A 27,873-nucleotide genomic window follows, 5' to 3' on the forward strand; every position below is an offset into this window, starting at 1 on the left:
CAAGAGAATGGACTGGTCATAGAAAACACCCTCCTCCAAAAATACAAGAGATAACTCTATGCATGGACATCACCAGATGGTCAATACCAAAATCGGACTGATTATATTCTTTGCAGATGAAGATGGAGAAGCTCTATACAGTCAGCAAAAATAAGACTGGGAGCTGACTGTGGCTCAGATCATGAACTCCTTATTGCCTAATTCAAACTTAAATTGAAGAAAGAGTAGCGAAAACCACTAGACCATTCAGGTATGACCTAACTCAAATCCCTTATACAGTGGAAGTGACAAATAAATTCGAGGGATTAGTTTTGATAGACAGAGTGCCTAAAGAACTATGGAGAGGTTTGTGACACTGTAAAGGAAGTGGTGAACAAGACTACCCTCCAGAAAAAGAAATGCAAAAAGGCAAAATGATTGTCTGAGGAGGCCTTACAAATAGCTGAGAAAACAGAGAAGATAAAGGCAAAGGAGAAAGGGAAAGATATATCCATCTAAATGCAGAGGTCCAAAGAATAGCAAGGTGAGGTAAGAAACTCTTACTAAGTGATCAATGCAAAGACATAAAGGAAAACAGTAGAATAGGAAAGACTAGAGATTTCTTTAGGAAAATTAGAGATACCAAGGGAATATTCATGCAAAAGATGGGCACAATAAAGGACAGAAATGGTATGGACCTAACAGAAGCAGAAGATACTAAGAAGGTGACAAGAATACACAGAAGAACTATACAAAAAAGATCTTAATGACCCAGATCACCAAAATGGTGTGATCACTCACCTAGAGCCAGATATCCTGGAATGCAAAGTCAAGTGGAACTTAAGAAACATCACTGCAAACAAAGCTAGTGGAGATGATGGAATTCCAGAGGAGCTATTTCAAATCCTAAAAGATGATTCTGTTACACTGTTGGTGGGAATGCAAACTAGTATAGCCACTATGGAGAACAGTGTGGAGATTCCTTAAAAAACTGGAAATAGAACTGCCGTACGACCCAGCAATCCCACTGCTGGGCATACACACTGAGGAAACCAGAAGGGAAAGAGACACATGTACCCCAGTGTTCATCGCAGCACTGTTTATAATAGCCAGGACATGGAAGCAACCTAGATGTCCATCAGCAGATGAATGGATAAGAAAGCTATGGTACATATACACAATGGAGTATTACTCAGCCATTAAAAAGAATACATTTGAATCAGTTCTAATGAGGTGGATGAAACTGGAGCCTATAATACAGAGTGAAGTAAGCCAGAAAGAAAAACACCAATACAGTATATTAACACATATATATGGAATTTAGAAAGATGGTAACAATAACCCTGTATACGAGACAGCAAAAGAGACACTGATGTATAGATCAGTCTTATGGACTCTGTGGGAGAGGGAGAGGGAGAGGGTGGGGAGATTTGGGAGAATGGCATTGAAACATGTATGATATCATGTATGAAACGAGTCGCCAGTCCAAGTTCGATGCACGATACTGGATGCTTGGGGCTGGTGCACTGGGACGACTCAGAAGGATGGTATGGAGAGGGAGGAGGGAGGAGGGTTCAGGATGGGGAACACATGTATACCTGTGGTGGATTCATTTTGATATATGGCAAAACCAATACAATATTGTAAAGTTAAAAAATAATATAAAAATAAATACATAAAATGAATCTCCACTTTCCCTAATAAATGGTGAAATTCAGATATTATTGTGCCTGTGAGACCTAATGTGATTAAAACATAAAATTTCACTAGACAGTTTTAAGCAGTAAGAAAAGAAGGCAGAGTATCCTTATTTTTCATTAAAGCATTTAAACTAGTGTTCTATATTATACTACTGTATATGAAGAGTGCACAGAAGCTCTATTTTCTATGAATAAAATCAAATAATCAGGAGAGAAAAAAAAAAGATGATTCTGTGAAAGGGCTGCACTCAATAACCCAGCAAATTTGGAAAACTCATCGGTGGCCCCAGGACTTGAAAAGGTCAGCTTTCATTACAAAGAATGACAGTGCTAAAAAATTGTTCAAACCATCACACAATTGCACTCATCTCACATGTTAGCAAAGTAACGCTGAAAATTCTCCAAGCCAGGCTTCAATAGTACATGAACCGAGAACTTCCAAATGTTCAAGCTGGATTTAGAAAAGCCAGAGGAACCAGAGATCAAATTGCCAACATGCGTTGGATTGGATCATAGAAAAAGCAAGAGAGTTCCAGAAAAACATCTATTTCTGCTTCATTGACTATGCCAAAGCCTTTGACTGTGTGGATCGCAACAAACTCTGGAAAATTCTTCAAGAGATGGGAATATAAGAGCACCTCACCTGCCTCCTGAGAAATCTGTATCCAGGTCAAGAAGTAACCATTAAAACCAGACATGGAACTACAGACTGCTTCCAAATTGGCAAAGAAGTCAAGGCTGTATATTGTCACCCTGTTTATTAATTTATATGCAGAGTACATCAGGCAAAATGCTAGACTGGATGAAGCACAAGTTGGAATTAAGATTGCAGGGAGAAATATCAATAACCTTGTATATGCAGATGACACCACCCTTATGGCAGATAGCAAAGAGGAACTAAATATCCTCTTGATGAAGGTGAAAGAAGAGAGTGAAAAAGGTGGCTTAAAACTCAACATTCAAAAAACTAAGATCATGGCATCTGGCCCCATCACTTCATGGCATCACTTCATAGATGGGGAAACAATGGAAACAGTGACAGATTTTATTTTCTTGGGCTCCAAAATCACTGCAGATAGTAACTGCAGCCATGAAATTAAAAGACACTTGCTCCTTGGAACTAAATGTCAAATGTATTAAAAAGCAGAGATATTACTTTGCCAACAAAGGTCCATCTAGTCAAAGCTATGGTTTTCCCAGTAGTTATATATGGATGTGAGATTTGGACTATAAATAAAACTGAGCACCAAAGAACTGATGCTTTTGAACTGTGGTATTGGAGAAGACTCTTGAGAGTCCCTTGGACTTCAGAGAGATCAAGCCAGTCAATCCTAAAGGAAGTCAGTCCTAAATATTTATTGGAAGGACTAATGTTGAAGCTGAAGCTCCAGTGCTTTGGTTACCTGATGGGAAGAACTGACTCATTAGAAAATACTCTAATGCTGAGAAAGATTGAAGGCAGGAAGAGAAGGAGACAACAGAGGATGAGATGGTTGGATGGACATGAGTTTGAGGACGCTCCAGGAGTTGGTGAAGAACAACAGGGAAGCTTCATGTGAGTCAGTCCATGGAGTCACAGAGTCAGACACAACAGAGGGACTGAAATGAACTAAAGAGGAGGGATGGAGTATGTATCAGAATTTGAATACTGAGAGGCAGTCAGATGTTAAATCATGCAGGGATTTTTTTTTAAACACTGTTTAAAGAAATTTGGTCCTTATTCTGTGGTCCCTGAAAAGCAAGAAGAGTAGTTATACAACCACATTTTTACTTTAGAAAAATGTGTTCCTAGTTGTCACATGAAAAATTGATGGGAGAAAAAATAAATAGAGCAAGTAGAAAAAAGGAAGCTCTCATTGCAGCCAAGGAATAAGTCATTTGGGTTAAAAGAAAACAAGGAGGATCAAACTGAGTAAGAGGGCACAAATCAAAAAAAATAAATTCAACAATTTATTTGCTCAGGAGTTAATCATCAATAATATGTACAAAGTGATGGATAAAGGGGTGATAAATTGATTTTCAGATCATTTTTGGCACTTTCAGGTGCCACTGACCAAATATTAAATACAAAAAAAAAAAGAAGAAGAAGATTAAGAAGAAGCTGAGAAACAGAAGGAAAATAAGAAAATAGTAGTGTCTGGGGCTGAGAGAATTTAAAGAAAGAGGGAATGACCACAATGGCAAATGGCAAAGTAATGTCAAAGAAAATAAGGAGCAACATGCGTCTATGAGATTTAGCAATTAGAGTACTGGTGGCCTGTGCAACAGCTGTTTCAGTAGAATAGTGAAGACAGATGGCAGAGAGCAGCTGGAGGAAGGAGTGAGAATGGGAAACAAGGGAAGGAAACCAAAAGCTCAGAGACTTTTTCCTTACACCTTGTTAACAGTATCTTGCAAAAGTTATCCATACTGGGAAAATATTAGAGCTTTCAAGATTAAGCTAGTCATTCAGGGGTCATTTAGTTACAGAGCAAACTATGCAGCATATAATTAGAATCCTTCACTGAATGAAGTGCATTACATTTTCAGTGTGAATCATCTCTGCTAGTCTATAAATTCCAAAACATCAGGAGTTGTGCCTGTCTTGTTTCCCATGGTACAAAGGTCTGGCAATTGTTAGGGATGCACTAAGGAACTTTCTCATTTCTATTTTAGTTCCCTTATCATGACAGTAGAAATTTTCCAGCTATTCTTCAAGATTCATGGAATAAAATGCCACCTCCTACATGAAGTCTTTTCCAATCCCTATGTATCCCTTCTCACTCCCCCTCCCCTGCTCTCTCTCTCTCCCCCTGCCCCCTCCTCCCACCACTGTTCCACATGCACACACTTTCCTGTGTTTCTAATATCATATATGTGATGTGTTATATCTGTGTATACTATCTTATAGTACCTCTTATGTACATCTATCTTTTGTATCTTTCTGAATAGAGTATCTATCAGTCTCCTTCCCTCAGAGTAGTGGAACTCCATAAGGGTTTATTTAGAGATTTATTCATTTCAGGTCCATATGTTTCCCCTACACATAGTGTCTGCCCTCAAATACACTGGAACAATGATCAGTAAGGGAATATAAATATGAATGGGGCACAGAAAGGATAAAGGAGTCCATGAGGATGAGCTTTAACCATAAGGATAACAAACCCACATCTATCTCTCACTGGAATCTGCCCTGGTACTATACCTCCTCCAAGTTTCTAGTCCCCAGCTTCAGTGATGCTGGTTTCCTACAGACCTAGTGCACTTCACCAGAGAGCTGTGTAGGAAGCTTTATCAGGATTTGAAGAAGTTAAAGGAGGAGATATAGAAAGACCTGGGGTTAAGCCTGCAGGTCCATAACAATGTTCCTGAGGTGCAAACAAACTATGCCTATACCAACCTTCTCAGTGTAAGCATGGTTGCTGATTCTCTTCTGCTTTCCAGCTCTCAAATAAATTTCTCTTGTGGACAACCACAGTTCAAAACCATGGAGGGAAAAGAATTCTGTAACAGTTCCTGTATTAGTCAAATGAACACATTAGAAAGTCATCATGGTCCACCTGTAATTAACTTGTCATCATACACATCTCTTTTAATCTTACTTATTTTTCAGATAAAAGCAATAGCAAAACCATGTATTCACTAAACATGAAGCCACTATCTATCGTATAACCAAATTTTTGCTAACCCTCTTCCCAAGATAGTATGCTAAGTCACTGTAGTCATCTTTGGATAATGTTCATCTATCATTTAAATCATGCTTCTTCTTGATATCCTGTAACTTAAACACCAAGATATTAGGTTAGCTATTAGTATCACATTATGTTAGATAATAGGAGAATGAGATGAGGAAGAAGAAGAGTTAAAATAGATACACTTATATCAAAATAAGGAATAAAGATTTGTGATTACTATAGTCCTCATTTCTGCACCTGGGTACATGATGGGAGCTAGTATTCATGATATCTTTCACTACTCATTCCATGTATGCTTTGCCCACAGCAGACACCATGGTGCACAGTAATCCAGATATTCATTCCTAGAGGGTCAGGGCCATTAGTCATCCTGTTTGTATGTGATTGTTGTATTCTATTCCACTGAATTTAATTACAGAAACCGACAGCATTAATAAGTGTTCTAGAAAATCTCGTACATTCTAGAGAGACTCCTTCTTAATCTAGCAGGCAGTAGTAGACCAATGGGAGTGGAAAAAGCTGGCTTAAAACTCAACATAAAAAAAAAAAACCAAGATCATGGATCTAGTCCCATCACTTCACGGCAAAAGAAGGGGAAAAAGTAAAAGCAGTGACAGATTTTCTTTTCTTGGGCTCCAAAATCACTGCAGATGGTGACTGAGGCCATAAAATTAGAGGACAATTGTTTCTTGAAAGGAAAGCTATGACAAACCTAGATAGCATATTAAAAAGCAGAGACATTACTTTGCTGACAAAGGTCCATCTATTCAAAGCTATGATTTTTCCAGTAGTCATGTATGGATGTGAGAGTTAGACCATAAAAAAGGTTCAGTGCAGAAGACTTGATGATTTCAAATCTTGGTGCTGGAGAAGACTTTGAGAGCCCCTCGGACTCTCTTCTTGCAGAAGATCAAACCAGTCAATACTACATCTCTGAATATTCATTGGAAGGACTGATGTTAAAGCTGAAGCTCCAATACTTGGGCCACCTAATGCAAAGAGCTACTCATTACAAAAGACCCTGATGCTGGGAAAGATTGAAGGCAAAAGGAGAAAAGGGCAGCAGAGGATGAGATGGTTAGATAGCATCACTGACTCAATGGGCATGAACTTTGGCAAACTCCAGGAGATAGTGGAGGACTGGGAAGGCTGGCGTGCTACAGTCCATGGGGTCACAAAAAGTCAGACACAGCCTACCAACAAACAACAACAGACCAATTGTGATTGGATACCCGGTACAGTAACTCTTACTTTCCTGTTGGTACACTGGTATGAGAAGCCCGGGGGTCAGTATCAACTTCCAGTTTAAGAGAACCATTCCTGTGTGCCTGGCAGAAGCATTTCTCTCTTGAGAACCAGATTCTCTAGACCACAGGGCCCAAAATTAAGGAGAGCAAAGGAAAAATTTCACTAACAGATCACTGGAAGTAATATAACAGGAACTCATTCATTTCTGCACCTGATTCCTGTGCTCATGAATCCTGCTATGGCAAAACACCACCACGTAATGATGGCTGATTTAGAGTAAATATCACACAATTCCAGCCATTATCCCAGCTTACAAGGTGTTGCCCAAACTGAGTCTTCAAAATGCCATTCTACACATCTACCAAATCAGATTTTTCATGGCAATAGAGAGCAGGGTGTGACCAGAGAATTTCACAGTCATAAGACCATTGCTGTATTTTATTTGATAAGCCCCTTGCTCACACACACACACAAAAAAAAACACTCTGGGAATGCCAAGACAGTGACTAAGTCATCCGTGGGTCCACATCTGGTGGATTTAGAAGAACAATCAAGGAGAGGGAGGGCAAATCCATACCCAGAGTAATATCTATTCAAACGAGAACAAATTGTGGCCCTTTCTGTGAGGGAAGTGATCTAATATAGTCAAGCTGCCACAGCTGGCTGCCTGATCACTATGCAGTATAGCACCATACTGGGGGCAGAGTGCTGGTCTCCATTCTGACAGACTAGGCACTCAGCAGTGGCTGTAGTCAATCATTCTTGGTTACTGGAAGTCCATTTGTTGAGTCTATATATAACTTCCATTGTCACCATCATAGAGAATTTGTGAGCCCATCAAGCAAGGACAAGAAAAATTAGAGATATAATCTATTATCTTGTGAATCTTAGTAAAATTGAATTTGCTAATTCCATCAGCTGAGGTTGCTCACCCTCCTCAGCTGAAGTTGCTCTCTGGGGAGTATTTACGGGGGATACAAAGGACTTCCCACTCTATAGCCATCAGTATTGCATCAGGATATGTCTACCCCTAGCACTTTGTTGCCAACTTTCTAACTGTGTTCCTTCTAAGTTCCTTACTACCCAATCTAACCAACAGCCACTGATGAAACAGTCCTCTCACTATTTCTCCTTCAAAGTTCTGCTGACTGAGGTTTCCTTTCACCATTGTCCCTCAGAGCCACCCCAGAATGGAATTGTAGTTCTACAACTGTCTACTTTTGGGTAGGGTTAACAGATGGTTCAGAGTCAGAATTGAACTTTTTTCAAATCCCCTTAAGGCTGATACCACAACATCCAACGTGGCATCTTGTTTGTGGAAATCACTCAACAAGTAATATGAATATTAACTTAATAGGCTTAATTATAACTAACAATTTTGGTTGCCTCTTGTTAGGGTAAAATAAAATAAAGCAGCTAGGGGGAAATGAATGGGACAGTAAGTTTTCCCATTTCGCTCAGTTTAATTTTAATCCATTTTAATCATTTTAATTTTAATATACTGCTTATTTGTAATTATTTTAAATTAGGGACAATAAGCTCAAAAACTGCTGATTTTCTCAAAAGAATGATCCTACTCTTCATAATTTAAATTTTTAATGTACTTTATTTGTATCTCAACTGCTTTGTATTAGAATTTTTATATTCAATATTGATAGAATGGAGGCTTACTGTTTTTATTTCTGAGAGAAAATTTGTACAGCTTTAACATAAGCCATGCTTACATAATACAAGCATTAACCTTTTGAAAAAAAAAATGTCATTATGCATGCATGTTCACATAGTTCCAGTGAATATCAGATGTTACTCAAATCCACTCTACCATTCCAAATCACGTCAAACAAACCTCTTCTGGCTTCTCACTCAAAAATGTTTCTTATAGAAACTCCCACTATGACTTCAGGAAAGAGCTATACTGCAAAAGTTTGAGATAGTAGCTTTCTTCCTTTTTACCAAAGAAAATTCCAGAAAATGTGCTGGTCAATTCTCCCACCGACTGTAGGGATGGATATTACCTCCACTGTCCACTCATGTCACTTTTTACATCAGACTTCTCTCATAGTGCAGGAACATTCATGAATATACATGTATTCTGACATTGATTGTGAGATTCCCATTTATTTCCTGTTCCATATATGTTTTCCTCAAATTGGATTTAGAGTTCCCATGCCAGTATTTCTCAAGTTTCTCAAGCACACTCTTGGACTGACTGAAGGAGGTTTCATTTAAAAATTATGATCAAGCCTCAGCTCTCATCATGACATTAACAGCATTTAACCAATTTGATCACTTCCTCCTTGGAACAATTTTTTTTCCCTCTCTTTGGGTACTTTATCTACGTTACTGCTCACTTCTTCCCATGCTCCTTTGTTAAATTCTCATCTCCATAACCTCTAAATGTTGAGGTCTCCAAATCTTCGCCTTTTCCTCTTTATTCATTTTGATTTCTAGATGATCTCCTACCTGATTTTAAGTGCCATAAACACACAAATTCCCCAATTTATACCATCCCAAAACTCTACCCTGAATTTTAGGCCCATATTTAATTACTAAATCAGCATATCCACTTGGATGTCTGATAGATAACTGAAACTTAACATATCAAAATTCAACTCCTGATTCCCACTCACCCCTAAAATTCACTGGTCCTATAATTTTAAAATCTTTATAAGTGACTACTCTATCCACATATTTAATCAAGCCAAAATCTGTGACATCTTTTTTTCACATCCACAGCACTTATCCATCACCAACATTTCAGTAGAATCTATCAACTAACTTCTCTAACCTCTTCCACACAATGAGATGAGATGATTTAAACCAACATCACATCTCACATGGATCATTACAAAAGCTGGTCTTTTATCTTACATCTTAGCACACACACAGTTTCCAGAGTGATCATTTACAATTAGATCCTGTCACTCAGTCCTCAAAATTCTCCAGTGGGACTAATAATATTGCCATTACTGTTATCATTATTAAAATGACAAGATTCTTTGACTTAATGAATCCATAATGCAACATAAAATGGGGTATGGGAGAGATTAAATAAGTTGTCAATTACTGTTGTGGTAAAAAAGAAAAGAATGATTCTAAGAGGGAGAGGGAGCAGGAAAGATATTAAATAAGGGTGATGCTCAATCTAGATCTTAAATATGGATAACAGATGGCTCTTGAAGCAGACCTAAAAGGGAAGAGCATAAGAGGAAGACACCCTATTTCAGAAATTATAAGACATTTTTGGGGGTTGGGCCTCTGGCTTCAAGGTAAAAGAATAAATAAATAAATAAATGCAAAGAGACAATATACAGGTAAGAGATGGGAAAAAGTTTGAACCAAGAGAATGCTTAAGTCATTTTGAGCAAAAGGGAGAGTGGATAATTTAGGATGTTTACCAGGTTTCCAGGTTAAGAAAGAAAGATTTTGATACCTTGTCAACTAAAACAGGAATAAATTGAAAATGAAGTTTAATTATTTTATTCTGAAGATACTTTATTTAAGCTTAACCATTTACTATGATTGTGGGACATCCCAATGGAATATTCAATAAGCTAAGGTAGTTCATAAGAAAAATGAGTTACAAGTAGAAATTTGGAGGTCATAAATATATGATGTCCATTAAAACAATGAATATAAGTGAGTACTATCCCTGAAATTTGGCGATCATAAATATATGAGTCCATGGAAACAATGCTTCCTAGGGAGAATATGTAGCAGGACACAGGAGTAGCATCAAGAGCCAAACCAAGATCCAAAATACTATTCACATTTAAGGATCAGATGCAGGAAAAGAAATTTAAGAAGAGTGGAAACAACAGTCAAGGAGTCAGAAGAATCAGGAATGTAAAGTACTAAAGAAGTAAAGAAGGAAAATCAAGGGCTTCCCTGGTGGTCCAGTGGTTCAGAATCCACCCTGTAGTAGGAAACACTGGCTCAATTCCTGGTCCAAGAAGATCCCACATATGGAGCAACAAAGCCCACACACCACAAATATTGATCCTGTGCTTTAGAGCCTGTGCTCTGCACCAAGACAGGCCACCGCAATGAGAGGCCTATGCACCACAACTAGAGTAGCCCCCACTCACTGCTACTACAGAAAAGCCTGAGCAGCAATGAAGACCCAGTACAGCCATAAATAAATAAATAAACAATAAAACAGATGCTTCTGGACAAAACCCTTTTCCTTTATCATTGAAAGTCTTTGGTCTCGAGGATTAGTTGAGCTTTTGCCCATTTCTCTTTGTCAGTGCATTAACCCGGCAACTCAACAAACATCTCATTTTCAAACTTAATTTTAATAATCATTAATTGGAAATTATGTATTGTTCTTCAAACAGCCTTTCATCTTTTCTATAGAAATGGCAGCACCTTTATGTTTTACTTTGCAACCTTCATCAAAAAGACTTAGACTTTATAGAAGCTTCCATTGGCCACTGTCTGAGTCATGGCCTTTACCCCGCCTTTCTTGCAGCTTACTCATTTTATAAGCCAAAGAGAAAGCATAAGATGAAAGTGAGCAAGATAAAAGAGGATAATAAAAGAAGTGAAGCTGAAAAAAGGTGGCTTCTAGCACTCCTGTGAACAATAAGAGGACCTCATTCATAATAAGGAGGCACTTTGCTGGAAGCATTCTTTCAAGAATGTAGTAAGGGGCATAGCCTTGGAAAGATAAGGTGAAGTCAAACTGCTATAGAGAACAGTTATTTTCCTCCAACCCCAGTATACAAGACAAACTTTTCTCCCTCTTTTGCAGTACCCAGTGATAACATATGTTCTGAACTAATGCAAAATTTCCATTATAAAATAGGAAAGGATGCAATCTTAATAAAAAAGAAGGAAATTAACTAAGGAGCATGGTTGTAAACTAGGTTGAGATTAGCAGGATACTCAATTCCTTTTAAAAAGGTGAGAACAGCACAACAGCCTTCAGTGACAACCTCAACCACATTGTCCTCACACAGAACATCTGGCAACTTTCAGCCGCAAATTCCCGAAGGATTTCACACTTATTAAATTCTTATTAAAATTAATAGCAGGCCTGCAAGGCATGGCAATATAAGAATGGTCCTTTATCAAGAAAATAAAATCAACTGAGATAATAAAGCTACTTTCTACTCTAAGAAAATCAAGGCCAAATATTATATTCAGGAAATTAGTGAAATTTATTCCTGAAGAATGTTATTCCTTTCCACACCACATTCATACATTGATTATTTACTCATAATGCAATGTCACAGATATTAAAGGGCAATACCTCTGTGTGACTATAATAGATATTCTCACAAGTCCCAAATTCCAATTATTTTCTTTCATTTATTTTCTTATTCTATAATTAAATGGCTTAAGTGACTGAAATAGTGTTTTACTTATTGTCATTGCTACAGCTTAATAAATATCACTTTAAAAAAGGTCATCTTTCATAAAGCTAAGTCTCCTTTTAGGACATGTCAATCCAGTCTATTGTGTGACTTATTTGCAAATTGAGGTTCTTGTTTATCTTCATGATTTTTCCATATAATCTTCTGTACTCCCACTTCAACTCTAATGCCTATTTTTTTCTTTCCATCTCTGTGTATCTGTCTATGACTGTGTCTCTCTTGCTCTCTGTGTATGTTTGTACAGATAAGTTTTACTTCTGTGTTTATTGTATGTATTTACTGTATTTATGAATTTCTCTTTATAATGTTTATATGTGTGTTGGGGGTGGAGTTAAAACTTTTTCTCTCTTTTTTTGTGAGATAAAAATTTATATAGCAAAAAAAATTATATAGCATAAAATTTGCCATTTTGACCATTTTAATGCAGGGGTTTTTAGTATATTCACAATTTTATGCAACTATTATCACTAAATCCAGAACATTTTCAATATTCCAAAATGAAAGACAGTACCCATTCATCAAGCACTCCCCATTTTTCTCTCCCGTAAGTTTGTGGCCACTGCTAATCTTCTGTCTCTGTGAATTTGCCTCTTCTGGACATTCATATAAATGGAAGCATACAGTAAGTGGTCTTTTGTGTCTGGCTTCTTTCATTTAGCAAAATATTTTCAAAGTTTATCAATGTTTTAGCATACATAAATACTTCATTGCTTTTCATTTTAAACAATTACTGAGCTAGGTTCTTTGTATTTCCCACTGTATGTATCCAAGTACGTGTGTATTCCTCTCTGTACGTGTCTTTGTAGGTTTATCTCTCATTCTCTGTACATGTTTGTAGTGTCTCCTTACATCTCTATTAAATAAACACTGGCTAGGCTCATCATTTCTGAATGTGTCTGAGTGTATGTGTATCTTGCACAGACACGCATATACACAAACATACACTGCACTAAAGATTCAAACAACTTATTTATCTTTAGTGTATTCGGAGAAGGCGATGGCACCTCACTCCAGTACTCTTGCCTGGAAAATCCCATGGACGGAGGGGCCTGGTGGGCTGCAGTCCATGGGGTTACTAGGAGTCGGACACGACTGGGCGACTTCACTTTCACTTTTCTCTTTTCATGCACTGGAGAAGGAAATGGCAACACACTCCAGTGTTCTTGCCTGGAGAATCCCAGAGATGGGGGAGACTGGTGGGCTGCCGTCTATGGGATTGCACAGAGTTGGACACGACTGAAGCAACTTAGCAGCAGCAGCAGCAGTGTATTTGGAGGGAGACTGTCTTCAATAGCCATTGGTTCTTTTGGGGTTTTCCTTAAAACTTTGATTGGCTATCAAGGCCAACTGAAGATCCTCCAAAGTGGTTAGTCCTAGAACAGGAATCAACCCTCATACCTAGATCCCATCTTTCATGGACAGTCTTATGTTACTAAAGACAAAGGGTCTGCCCATTAACACAAGATCACCTGGGCAGGGAACTATAAAATTAAAATAACAGCTACATGTTAGTTCAGTTCAGTTGCTCAGTTGTGTCCGACTCTTTGCAACCCCATGAATTGCAGCACGCCAGGCCTCCCTGTCCATCACCAACTCCCGGAGTTCACTCAAACTCAAACACTCAAACACCATCGAGTCGGTGATGCCATCCAGCCATCTCATCCTCTGTTTTCCCCTTCTCCTCCTGCCCTCAATACCTTCCAGCATCAGAGTCTTTTCCAATGAGTCAACTCTTTGCATGAGGTGGCCAAAGTATTGGAGTTTCAGCTTTAGCATCATTCCTTCCAAAGAACACCCACGGCTGATCTCCTTTAGAATGGACTGGTTGGATCTCCTTGCAGTCCAAGGGACTCTCAAGAGTCTTCTCCAACACCACAGTTCAAAAGCATCAATTCTTTGGCACTCAGCTTTCTTCACAGTTCAACTCTCACATCCATACATGACCACAGAAAAAAACAAAGCCTTGACTAGATAGACCTTTGTTGGCAGAGTAATGTCTCTGTTTTTTCGTATGCTATCTAGGTTGGTCATAACTTTCCTTCCAAGGAGTAAGCGTCTTTTAATTTCATGGCTGCCGTCACCATCTGCAGTGATTTTGAAGCCCAAAAAAATAAAGTCTGACACTGTTTCCACTGTTTCCCCATCTATTTGCCATGAAGTGATGGGACCAGATGTCATGATCTTAGTTTTCTGAATGTTGAGCTTTAAGCCAACTTTTTCCCTCTCCTCTTTCACTTTCATCAAGAGGCTGAAAAGGTAGAATTAAAAAGTTGCATTTAAAAATGTCCAAAATGTACAAATTAAACTATTTTCTACATATTACATCAAACTGTTCATCACACTCTTCAAAATCACAGTTTTAAGTCACAGGTCATATCATGAGATCATCTTCACAAATCTCTTTTTGTTCCCAATGGACTACCAAAAAATGACAAACTCCTTACCCTGGCTTACCAGCAGATACATAACTATTGCTTACAGCAGATACATAGCCTATCCACAGTTTACAGCTTTAAGATCATCAGTTCTGTTCTTCCACTCTGCCCTAGCCTCTACTTAACTCACCTTGAACACATCAAGCCTCCTGCTGGTGCTAGTTCCTCTACTTGGAGAATTTTTCCATTTCTGGTCTGCATGACTTTCTTTAAATATCAGATCAAATCTAACCACCATGTTGTGGTTTTTCCCTATACTATCACTGCCTAATGAAATTAATCTCACTGATTGATACACCCACATTTTTAAAGCAACTCTATCATGGCACTAATTGCATTTTTATTATGGTTATATATTTATTATTCTATAGCAATCCTTTCTAAAGTATCAGATTCTTGAGTATTTTACTTAGTTGTGCATATCTAGTGTTTAACACAATGCCTAATACATACAAGAATCTGAATAAATTTTGGCAGAATTAGATAATTTTAAATTTTTTTTAGGTAATCTGAAATTCAACACTGCTTTATGAGAGCTGAAACTGAGAGGAAGAAAAAGAGGAAATAAAACAATTTAAATAAGAACATGCTTCCTAAACCTAACCATAGAGAAAGAATGCCTGGACCCTGGCCCATCCATCATCTCTGTGACTGGTGAGCCAAGCAAAGAACTCCTGTGTGTTCAGTTGGCGAACGACACCACATTAGTGATGACAGTAGATGGGCACTTGGGGAAACTTGCTGAGTAACATGGACCACTGAAGCAGCAATGCTTCTCAAATCAATTTCAGTTTCTCAAATGCTGAGTATGTAGTGATGTTTCAAAGCAATCTCCAGAGATGCACTCAAGCAGCAGCAGGAGATCCTAAGCTATTGTTTCACTTGCTCAGATGATCCAGACCAAAAGGTGAATACTGAAGCATTAGGTGTTTTTCTTTTTTTTATAATGTTTTAAAAAGAGAACAAGACACAGAAGCTTCGGAGAAAGCATAAATCAAGATTTTTTGGTTAAGTACAATATTCTTCCTGTCCTTTTTGAGCCCTCCACAACTTATCAGCCCCAATATTCAATTATGAACGCCCAAGTGAATCCACTAAGTGTGCCTGATTATGAGACATTTTGGGTTAACTGTACTTAATATTTCTGTGCTTATGGATTAAATAGATATAGATATTTTTTAGATAAGCAAGGAATGTCTTTTTTCCCTAGGCTGAGATAAAAAAATAAGTGTTAAGTTGCATTCTTAATCTTTTCTGTTGTCAAAGATCTCAGATATTTATGTAAGCTGGAAAAACAGGAACTGTGTCTCATCCAGTGAAATCTAAATATTAAAAACATGGAAGTCTAAGGTAGTCAAGGAAAAGAGAGACTAAAGTAGTAGAAGAGAAGGAAGATGTAGAGGAGGAAGAGTGAAAAAACAAAGCTTCCAGGGAGATAGACAAAGAGAGCCTGCACCAAAAATTCCATTCTGTCCAATATAATAGGAAAGGATTAAGCACTTAAAGTGTGACAACTCAAACTGAGACATTCTGTAAGTATAAAACTGCTAGATATCAAAAATATAAGTATGAAAAAGGAACATAAAATAGCCTGTTAAATAAGTTTATATTGCCTACATGTTGAAATGATATTTTGAATATATTGAGTTAAAAAATTGATTATTAAAATTAATTTCACCTGCTTACTTTACTGTTTTCCATGTCCTACTAGAAAATTTTAAATTACATATGTGGCTGGCATTACATTTTGACTGGACATGTCAAACTGTTTTCTAAAAATCCAGATTTGGATAAGAGAATTTATTTGAAAGAACTGCTATTATAAAGGAAAAGGAAAGTAATATTGCAATAAGGCAAATGAAACTATTGCAACAGGGAGGAAGCTCTGACCACAAGACCTGAAAACATCTCAAGGATTAGGCAGAAAGGAATTTTCTTTTGTACAGAGAAGTAAACAAGACTAGGAACAATTGAGTGTGGGGAGCTGGGTGGCATGATCAACCAGTTGATTACTGAATGTATTTCCTTGCATTCAGCTGATTCTAGGGGAAGTAGGTGAGGAAGGCTTGTCCACTGGTTCAGGTTGAGGGCAAGTCAGAGATCAGAGGCCCAGGGGAATGACAGATGTTTAACTAAATTTGGTCAAATCAATGAATAAGCACTTTGTTCCAATTGATCAATTGGGACAAACAGTTCAAGCTCATCTTGAACTCATCAAAGAAATGGGACTCTGGAAGGTATATGTCTAGCCTTGGCATAGGTAAACAAGGACATCCATGAGTCTTAACAGAATCTTATGAGGAAAGGTAGTTTTTTGTGGTAAACCAATTTCTGGAAACAAAAGGTAGCAATTTCTTCAACTGTCCCTGTTATCCAGAATCACAGGGCTCTAGTCAAGTTCAACTTTATTGAATAGCACAGGTCTAGAACCTTGATTTTGTGCTATTTCTGAACTGGTGGCAAATTTATTTGTACTATTTCTAGGTCGTTGGCAAGAGGAAGCTGGAGGCATATTGACCAGATGCAGAGCATCTGTTGCCATTTTTTGGGGGAGCATGTTTTCTTCCTTTTGTTGGTCTTGAGTTGGAAGTTTGGGAGATTATGAAGTTATGGAATAGGGAAGCTAGATGTCATTGATCAAATGCTGGTCTTTCTGGGCTGATTACTGCAGAGATAGAAATTTGGTTTCCCAGTGTGATTGCTGCAGAGGATGTGGGTTAGAGGATTTTATTGTCATATCAGGTTTGACTATGTCAACTCATATATTCAGTCTCTCATGATGAAACAGTACATGTAAAGTGCTTAGCAAATGACTTGGCCCATAGAGAGGTTCAGCCTTAATTCAGCTCACTTCTTTTTTTAGTAGGTAATATACAACTACTTACTCTTAGGCCAGCTTTCTTAAGTGTAATAGGAAGTAATTTACCATAGGGCAAAACCTGGCTCCCCAAACATTATTAACATTACCTGTTGATAAGACAAAGCTGAGTTATTGTTTACCAAATACAAGGGAAGATAGCACTTTGCAAAGCTTTTATGGTATTTCAAAGAGGGAAGAACCATCAGAATTTATTGAGAATTGGAAGTCTGGCTTAAGGTGAGTCTTTAAATTTGGGGTTGTGATTAGGACTAAGTAGGAATCATAGCACAACCATCAGAGGCTAGGATTTTGAGGGATTCAAAGACTGTCTTAGCAGAAAATGTCTGTTGATATTGTGCACTGAACAGGTGATTAGTACTTTGAGAAGTTCCTATAATAAAAACAATCACACAATCTTCTTAAGCAGGACAGCCATAGAAGAGTAAAGAAGTGCTAATGAATGGTAAAGTCATGTTAATATAGACAGTAAATTATGATTTCAGTTTTCAGTGCCCAGACTGAGCATGGGGGAGGAAGGTTCTGGTCCTCACATAGATGGTACCTAATTATGTCTATGAATTTTAAAGATAGTTACAGAAAGCTTGAGCTAGTTTAGAAAATTTTAATCTCTCATGGAGGTCCTTTTTCTCCAAATGATTCTCTAATTTTTTCTAAAGAACCCTCATTTCTTCAAAATATGAAAAGGAAAAAGATGCTATGGCTGAATGAGGCTGGCAAGTTCTTCAGAGCTTCTACTTGTTAATATACAGTGCCCTTGAACACAACAAAATATGAGAAGTACAACATTTAAGACTCCTCTTTAACTCTGTTTAACTCGGCAGCTTCGAGGTTAGGAATTGATCCTAAGAAGCACCATTAGAGTGGTGGAGAAAATTAAGAAAAGGAAGGGGTGAAAAAAGCCAATGACCACGGTGCTACTGCAGACCCTAGAGTTCAGTCCTGCTGGAAACCCTGGAAGAGAGTATGATAGGAGCTTCAGAGTTGTCCCATCTAAGAGGCTTATAATCTACAGGTATCTATGTATACATTCCCATTCCTCATTGGCTGAGAGCTATTCTTAGAAACAGCTATCCTAGCACTTCTAGTTTGCCTAGGACAAGGGCTAATTTATAGCCCTCGGGTAGAGAGCTGTAAGATTTTTAAACAAATCACCATCAACATATTCTTATACAGGAACAATGAGTGCTACTCCAACAGTGACTTCTGAGGGTGGCATGCTTGGGGGCCCAATAACATCTGCTGAAGACCGCCACTTGCCAGGCACAGGTTCACTCATCTCAATGGTTATAACAACTTCTAAAAAACAAATAAGACTCACAATGAGAAGGTTAATGGGAACTTAACACAGGAAATATAAGCTACAGTCCTCACTATTACAGCTGACATATAGGTTATAATTGACATTGTACATCTCCTGATACCACTTACTATATTCACTCTACCTTAGCCGGTACTTTTGCTTGTCCTTGAGAAGTTCAAGCCTACTTGTTACATCTTTGTGTTGTTATTAAAACCTCAAGAAGATTCCTAGAGAGTTTATGGATTTCATATATACTCCTCCCTATAGCAGCCACCTCATCTCCTTGTTTTCATGAGAGTTAATTACTTGTCAGTACAGTATCTCCCTTCCTTCCCTGAGAATCTAATAGAACAATGAACTCCAACTGATGTGGCAATGGCTATTATTAGTGGGACCATTACTGTGTCCAATGGTAGAAATGTCCAATCTCTCCCTCAGAGATCAGACCTCTCATCCAGCAGAGGACACAGGAAGTAAAATTCCCCCAAGGTCATGGGAATAGTGACAAAGGTCTCTCCAAACTTCACCCCTGTTCCCGGATCCATGTGTTCTGTCACAAATACATCAACATATAGTTGCCATTGGCTGAAAATTATAACACACCTTAAAGGCTAATACCACAATTCTACAGGGCTGCACTTCACTTTTAAAAGGCTATCCCACAGTTCCATTAGCCCAGCTACTTTAAGGTTAAGAGATACAATGGCACCCCACTCCAGTACTCTTGCCTGGAAAATCCCATGGATGGAGGAGCCTGGTAGGCTGTAGTCCATGGGGTTGCTAAGAGTCGGACATGACTGAGCGACTTCCTTTTCACTTTTCACTTTCATGCACTGGAGAAGGAAATGGCAACCCACTCCAGTGTTTTTGCCTGGACAATCCCAGGGACAGCAGAGCTCGGTGGGCTTCCGTCTATGGGGTCACACAGAGTTGGACACGACTGAAGCAACTTAGCAGCAGCAGCATGGTTGGACCAGTGAATTCCATGATTGTGTGCCTTCACTGACAAAAAGAAAAAGAAATGTATTTCTTGGTCCAAAGCAATATCATATGTGATGTCATCTCTGGGAGTTCTCAGATAATGGTGCCCATCGAGAATGTGGCAGAGGACTTCCCTGGTGGTCTGTGGTTAAGAATCTACCTGCCAATGCAGGAGTCATGGGTTCAATCCCTGGTCTGGGAAGATCCCACGTGCCACAGGGCAACTAAGCCCGTGTGCCACAACTACTAAGCCTATGTTCTGCACTGCGACTACTGAAGCCTGTGCATCCTAGAGCCCGCTTTCTGCAACAAGAGAAACCAGTGCGATAAGAAGACCACACACGCAACTAGAGAGTAGCCCCCACTCACCACAACTAAAGTTAGTCCACATGCAGCAACAAAGACCCAGCAGAGCCAAAATTAAATAAATATTTTTTTTTTAATGTGGCAGAAATAAATACATAAAGTTCATCTCTATACTTTTAGCCCAGGGTTCTAACCAATAGATCATGCTGCCTCTTTTTTAAAATTTCTCAATGCTAAGAAATTATTTTTCAGTCATTTTCAAAACAGTGAACCCAGCATGAAACTCAAGCCAATACCATATGGAACACAGAATAAAATGAATTAGCATATTATTAATTGCATACCATTAATTTTCAAGGACAATTGCAAATTAGACCAACTCATTCATTTCTAAAATATAGTTTATGCACGGGGAATATCTTCATGTCTCAGACAGGTTACCCATTTATTAAAATTATTATATTTCTTTTCAATCTCAGTTCTCTAAAGGGTGTCATAAAAGCGGAACAGATGTTGAATTGGAAGAGTGAGGGTTTGTGAGCCATAAGCTGAGCAGCATAAATCTGGGAGAAAAAAAAAAATAACGGGTAAGAAGCAGAAAGGACCGAGAGAAGCCCTTTTGCAGTAGCCCAAACATCCAGGCCAGACACGCAGAAAAGGAGAAACAATTTGAATATTAGTCAAAAGAAACAAAGAACCTTACACCAAGACTCTATTTCTGTCTCTGTGTTTCTGCCTTCATTATTTAGCTGATGTCAGTAATGCAAGACTGCAAGGTTTTACGCTTAATTCTTTGCAACACACTGACAGTATACTCTGCTCTGTATTGACTTGGAAGAGGACTCGGTCTCTGCTCTAGGCTCTTACAATCTGGTTAAAGTAGTCACAGCAATTCAAACATAAAAATGCCAGCTAGAAGGGGATTAAATCTCAAGAGGTGCAAGAGTGTGTGCAACATTATTAGCCATAACACCACATAGACGATAATTAAGCAGACAGCACTTTCATTTTGCCACCCTCAGCAGCCCACATCAAAAGGCCACTATTTAAGTCAACCTATGACCTTGATGTGACTTATGATTTGCCAAACTCATAACGTTGCACATCAGTGATTCAACAAATTTAAATAATCAGAGTTGTAAGCTGCAGATTTACGTGATGTAAATTTCCAGATTTACATATTTTAGAATGAAAACACATGGTGATTTGATAGACTCTGAAACCATCTATCAAGTCATCCCAACAGGAATATAAGCAGTGTAGAGACTAGATTGGATTCACTCATCTGACATGATTGTCAGCTAAGTCTCACTCCAATGGGTAAATTTATGAAGACTGCCTCAGTAAATCAACAATATATTCATGATATTAATATTATGTAACTGTAGCAGACTCAGTCTATGCTTTCACATCAGTGAAGCTGGTTCTACTCTGCCCAAGTCAAATAAAATCAGTATGAATTATTATTTAACTGAATTATATTCCATATCATACAGCATTGTGATTAATCAAGTAGTCAGAATGATCTCTTGGCTCATAATGTCCTCAAGCCGGCTCCATTACTCTGCATATACATGTTATGCTAAAAGCCTATTTCAGTCCTGTGAAGCTGGTATTTCTTGAGATGATGTGAGGCTAATTCTCATTTCCAAAATCTTTTTCCCCCAGTCCTTTCTCAACTTTCTATAACATAAATGAAAATTAGGGTGTTAATTTTCAAGATTATGCCCAGAAACATTCTGAGGATTTTTTGAGTAAAGAGGATATTTACAGAGGTTTAAGTAAATGTAAGGGAATCGTAAGCAAGCAATAATGGAACATCCAGGAATTAATAACAGAAAGCCATTGAAATTCCTGGAATTTAAGGAACCAGGGGAAGGAAATGTATTAGTGAAGCCCAGAGAGGTCTTAATCTGTGAAAGAGGAGTTTCAGCACTTGACAGAAGCTGTAACTGTGACCAGTCATTGACAGAACCACAGCAAGGCAGGGAGGAGGATAGGGAATGGGGCTAAGTACTCTGACCACTCTTTTCTGCCATCTAATCTCCTACTTGTGCTTCCCATTAGCTGAAATCAGTCACAAAGCAAGAAAATCAGGGTGATGGAAACCACAATTGTCAACTTCCTGGGGTGTAAGCAGGGTAGAAAAGAATGAAGAATATATGAAACAATGATTAAATATAGATACGTAATTTTGTTCTGCATATTACCAATAAATGTGTATGTGTGTGTGTGCAATCATGCACAACTCTTTGCAACCCCTCTTTGCAACTGTAACTCACCAGGCTCCTCAGTCCTTGGAATTTTCCAGGCAAAAATACTGAAATGGGTTGCCATTTCCTACTCCAGGGGATCTTTCCAACCCAGGAATCAAACCCACCTCTCTTGGGTCTCCTGCCTTGGCAGGAGGATTCTGTGCCACCATGCCACCCAGCAGGCCCAGATTGACATGATTATAATTAATAACATCTTTTTAATAAATTAATGTCTTCATTATGTAGCATTGAATGTGTGATTCGATATGTACCATTTTCAAGAAATACATACTCAAATGAAATATTCTCATATTTAAAAGGGACTGTTACCAATGTACCCAAAATATCACCTCTAATTATATCCTTGACAAAGAAAAACATTCCAAAAAGGGTATTGAGAGTGGAGAGAGAAAGTGAGCCCACCATGAAGTATGTAGATTAATAAGAACGAAAATGGGTAAGGAAACTGTGGACAGAGGAGGAGTGGCAGAGTCTAGATCTCAGAAGTAAGGCGTGCCTTCTAATGACTAAGTTCATACTGGCGTTTTGTAGAGGTGGAGTAAAATGGAGGTTAGTGCTTCAAGGAAGGAGAAAAACTATTCAATTGAGAGATTTAATGAACCATCACCAAGAATAAAAGTGGGAGTGAGTGACAAAGGGAAACACATAATTCATGCTTGTAGACACTTCTGCTATTTTTTTCTCAATTAACGTCAAACTATTGACCATACACATTCATTGGGATGCCTTTTTGTTTTGTTTCAACATATACTTAAATGTTTGTAGGTATGTTAATTAATCCACTTATGTAAGTCCACCAAACTGTAATCAGAAATGTTTCTGTAACTGGCCAACTGATCAATCCCAAACATGATAAAAATTTTCATAATTTCTTAAAATTATTAGAAATGTTCAGTCTACTTGATTCGGCACAATAAACACAATTCTACCCAAATGGAAATAATTCATACCTACTCTATTCTTCTACATGTTTTTGAATAAAGTTATACTCCAGCACCCTTGTTATTTCTGACAACATTGTTTTTCTCTTCTTGAATATTTATACTCTTTCCCAAACTAAAAGAAATACTTAAAACACTAAACTAAACTAGAAGCACTAGACTTGTGATTCCTGAGAGGATATAGCTCACAGTGCAGAGCAAGTTGCTGAATCACAACACATTTTTGTTGAATTGAAATTAATTCATTTTCCTACCTAGCAATTTTCACAACTAAAAGACTCGTGCCTTTTATTTTCTTCTCTAACTTTACAACTGATGCCCTAAAGCAGAGTGCATTCTAAATGCGTGTTGTCTATTCACTCTGCCATAAAATTTCTGGAATTTAGTCATTCAAATCAAAGTTATTTTTAATCCACTTAAATGCATCTACATGAAGTGTAAATATAAATTGAAATTTTCTTATAAACATGAAAATAAAATCTAACAAATGACAAGCTATTGTAAATTATTTTGATCACTATTCTTTGGGCTTTTAAGTCTTTCAAACAGGCTTTAAAGTACTTCTAAAGCCATAATTTCATTTTGTATTGGTTTTATGAACATAATATGGGTTTATCATCATTTTTGTTTCTTAACATAAAATAAAACCTCACCATATGTTTTCACCATGTCAGAACTATTCTTCTTATGCACATTGATATATAATAAAACATTTCCCTAAGATCATAAAAAGCCAAAACTAAAGAACATAACCTTTTCCACTACAGTTATAATAGGGTTGTTCTAACTTAAAATAAAAACTTCCTTGATAAGCTACATATTTGTTCAAAGACAGCACAAATTCAAAGAATCAAATTTGGGGATTAAGCAAGATATTAAAACACTTAAACATATTCACATCTGCTATACACCCTCCTCAGAATGGGCCAGAATTCAATAATCATAGATAACAGATGAGGATTTAATATAGATTTAAGTCTTCTAGAGAAAGAGATTTTAAAACTATACAATATATCTTTAGCATTTTTTCTATTAGATTTATATATTTGTTATATATCGAGCCTCTACATCTGAGCCCCTTCTATTCTCTTTTGAATTCCATAAACATGTAACACATATTTTGGAGAACATGTCTTCATATAGTGTTAGTTCTAATTCTAATGTTTTAAACCAGAATAGGAAAGAGTCTTAACATCACTTACATAAATGACCTCCCAAAGTGTCTTTCATGGCCTCCTTGATATGACTGCCTTCCTTTGCTTGAACACTCTGAGTGACAGGGAGCATACAGCTAGTGAAGATACCTCTGTGGGCAAGTCTTTTCTGCACTAGGTTAATTATCTTCTTCCTTCTACTATTTACCCTTGGCCATAGTTTCAGCTTTTCAACAATTTAAAGGCAGTCATTGTACTTTTCTCAGGATAGTCTCTTCTAAAATAAACATCTGATATTCTATCATGGGATGAAATGTAAGATATTCATCCCCAAGAAAGGAAATATCTGTGTCAAAAAGGAAACGTCTATATCTAAGAACACATAAATCTGAATATCCCCCAGGTCCCAGGCCTCTCACAGAATGTTCTGACTCTGGCAGAAAATTCAAAAGATTATCTGTAAGAAAGAATGGGAATATCCCCCTCAAATCAACTTCAAGAACAAACATAAATGTATACTCTATACTCACCAACATTTGTTTAATGATTATATTTACCATCACAAAATTTAGGACACCTTTGGCATCACCAAATGAATGAACATGAGTTTGAACAAGCTCTGAGAGTTGGTGATGGACAGGAAAGCCTGGCATGCTGCAGTCCATGGGGTCACAAAGAGTCAGACATGACTGAGCAACTGAACTGACTGACTTTGAACTTGTATTCCAATCTCAATCTTCTTTGGCAGTAACAAACAATCTAAGTCTATTGTTACTCATAATAATAAAAAACTTCTTTTTACTAATCATAAATTTAATCATATTATACCTTGAATTAGCTTCCTAGTTCTAGTTTTCCAGAATATAGTGAACAATTCAGCTTTGTAGACTATTTTTCTATCCCTATCTTCCAATATTACTACTCCTAACCTCCTAACCCTCTTGTCTGCTCTCATATACCTCTTTACAATCTTTTTTCCCTACTCCTTTATCCTAGCTTTTTCTAATTACCAATTTGGAGCATGTTCTGATTTGCTTTTTCTTAAGGAATAGTGCTAAAATATCACACATAAAGTTTTAATGTATATAGAGTAAATGTTTTAGTTTGTGACTCATTTGGGTTTTCAGAGAAGTTAAAAGTATAAAGTGTTGCTGAGGAGTAAGATTTGTGAAGTGAAAAGACAGGAAGCAGGACTGACTAGGGGAGGAATTAGTCTGAATTGCAGATTTGACAACATCTTGTATAAGCCAAAAGGAGTTCCAAAGGGAAGACTGTCTATAACAGAGTTCTGCACTGGGCATAAAAGGCTAGATGTTTGTATTAGAGTCTTTCCCGGTCATTGTCTGGAGGCAGGCATAGCTATCTTCACTCAAAATTGGCAGTGGACCTGAAGATTTTTACCTCTAGAGGTTGCAGGCTAAGCACAGTTTTCACAGCAGGGCAATGAGCCCTGTCTTGAGGAGCAATCTGAGTACTGTATCACTATGTCTGCCACTGCCCACCCACCACACCTTGTGGATCCACTTCATATACGCCCAGTGAGTTCTAGGACTTTGAACTCTCTTCCAAAGAGAAAACTTATAAAAGTGATCATGGTTGGTTCCAAGGCTGAAATCATCTTCATCCTCCCCTTTCACTCTAAATTTTCCTTGCCTTCAGCTATCACCTTTGGTGGTTACAATGGCTCACTTGGAAATCTGACCTAAATCATCACTTCTCAGAGATCTGAGCCCTGATAAAAAATACCTGTCTTACAAAAGTGTTTCTGAACTTGTCTATTTACAATCATAGTTGCTCAAGTGATTACCAATAGGCACCTAAGCAGGTGCAGAGTTTCACATGTATTATTATTCTTTGTCCCTGCAGTTACAGCACCCCTACCTCTTCTAATGATCAAATCAATTATCCCTACCAATACCTTGATTCAACTTTTTGACTCCTGATTCCTAAACATAAACAGTCCAAAGTGTTCAGGTATTAATAGTAACTGCAGCTTAAAATTCAAATAAATCCTTGTTGCATCCTGACAAGAGTGAAGTTCCTTTGGGAACCAACCCCTGGTGGCTCAGTTGGTTTCACTAGTAGCTCAGTGGCAAAGAATTTACCTGCCAATGTTGGGGAAACAAGTAATTCAGGTTCATTTCTTGGATCAGGAAGATCCCCTGGAGAAGGAAATGGCAACCCACTCCAGTATTCTTGCCTGGGAAATCACAAGGACAGAGAAGCCTAGAGGGCTACAGTCCATGGGGTCACAAAGAGTCAGACCTGGCTGAGCAACTAAACAACAACTACCTCTAACTTACAGAGCTCAGAGGTGCAGTGACAGCAAACACAGTTCCTCAGTGGGCCCTGGGAATGATGGTAAATGGAGGCATTCCTGTTTCTTGGAGAAGACTCTTGAGAGTTCCTTGGACTGCAAGGAGATCAAACCAGTCAATCCTAAAGGAAATCAGTCCTGAATATTTATTGGAAGGACTGATGCTGAAGCTGAAGCTCCAATCCTTTGTCCACCTGATGTGAAAAAACTGATTCATTGGAAAAGACCCTGATGCTGGGAAAGATTGAAGGCAGGAGGAGGAGACGACAGAGGCTGAGATGATTGGATGGCATCACCAAAATCAATGCATATGAGTTTGAGCAAGCTCTGGAAGTTGGTGATGGACAGGGAAGCCTGGCATGCTGCAGTCCATGGGGTCGCAAAGTCGGACACATCTGAGCAACTGAACTGAACCTGTTTCCAACCCTTTGTACCTGGACTAATTCATTCTCCCTATTGGGCTCAGAGAATTATACAGGTTCTTTAATTCAATGGGTATACTACAGCGTGGAGTAAGGTCCCTCATTCTCACGAACTATTACTTTTGCTCTAATGCTTCAGCTGTGCCTTTAGTAGGCCACTGCAGTGATCTATCAGCCTGGCTGGTCTGGATGATACAGTATATAGTTCAGCCAATGAATTCTATGGTCATGAGCCTACCTTCCCACCTCCTTCACTAAGTGGGCCCCTGGTCAGGTGCCATATTGTAGGGATTCAAAGCTCAGAAGACCAAACATTCTTTAAACCCTGGATTATGATTTTGCCTGAACCTCTGCAGGAAGGCAATGGCACCCCACTCCAGTACTCTTGCCTGGAAAATCCCATGGATGGAGGAGCCTGGTGGGCTGTAGTCCATGGGGTCGCTAAGAGTCGGACATGACTGAGTGACTTCACTTGCACTTTTTACTTTTCTGCATTGGAGAAGGAAATGGCAACCCACTCCAGTGTTCTTGCCTGGAGAATCCCAGGGATGGTGGAGCCTGGTGAGCTGCCATCGCACAGAGTCAGACACTACTGAGGCGACTTAGCAGCAGCAGCTGCTGCAGGAAGGAAAAAAAGGATTCAGCATAAGTGACTACTCCTGTGAGAAGGAACTGCTTGTGTTTCCAGAACAGATGAGGCCCATGATGAGGGACCCAAGGAGTCAGAAAAATTTATAGGGCAAAAATCTGGCAGAGTATCCTCCAAGTTGTGCCAGGGTGCCAGTTTTCCAAGCAGTGTGCTGACTTTGGCTTAATACTCCTATCTTGGCTGACCTTTCAATCATCTTTGCAGTTTGGTAATTGTTAAGTCCTGAGTT

The sequence above is a fragment of the Bos indicus genome, chromosome 6 (genome assembly GCF_029378745.1).
Source record: "Bos indicus isolate NIAB-ARS_2022 breed Sahiwal x Tharparkar chromosome 6, NIAB-ARS_B.indTharparkar_mat_pri_1.0, whole genome shotgun sequence".
In the NCBI taxonomy this organism is placed as follows: domain Eukaryota; kingdom Metazoa; phylum Chordata; class Mammalia; order Artiodactyla; family Bovidae; genus Bos; species Bos indicus.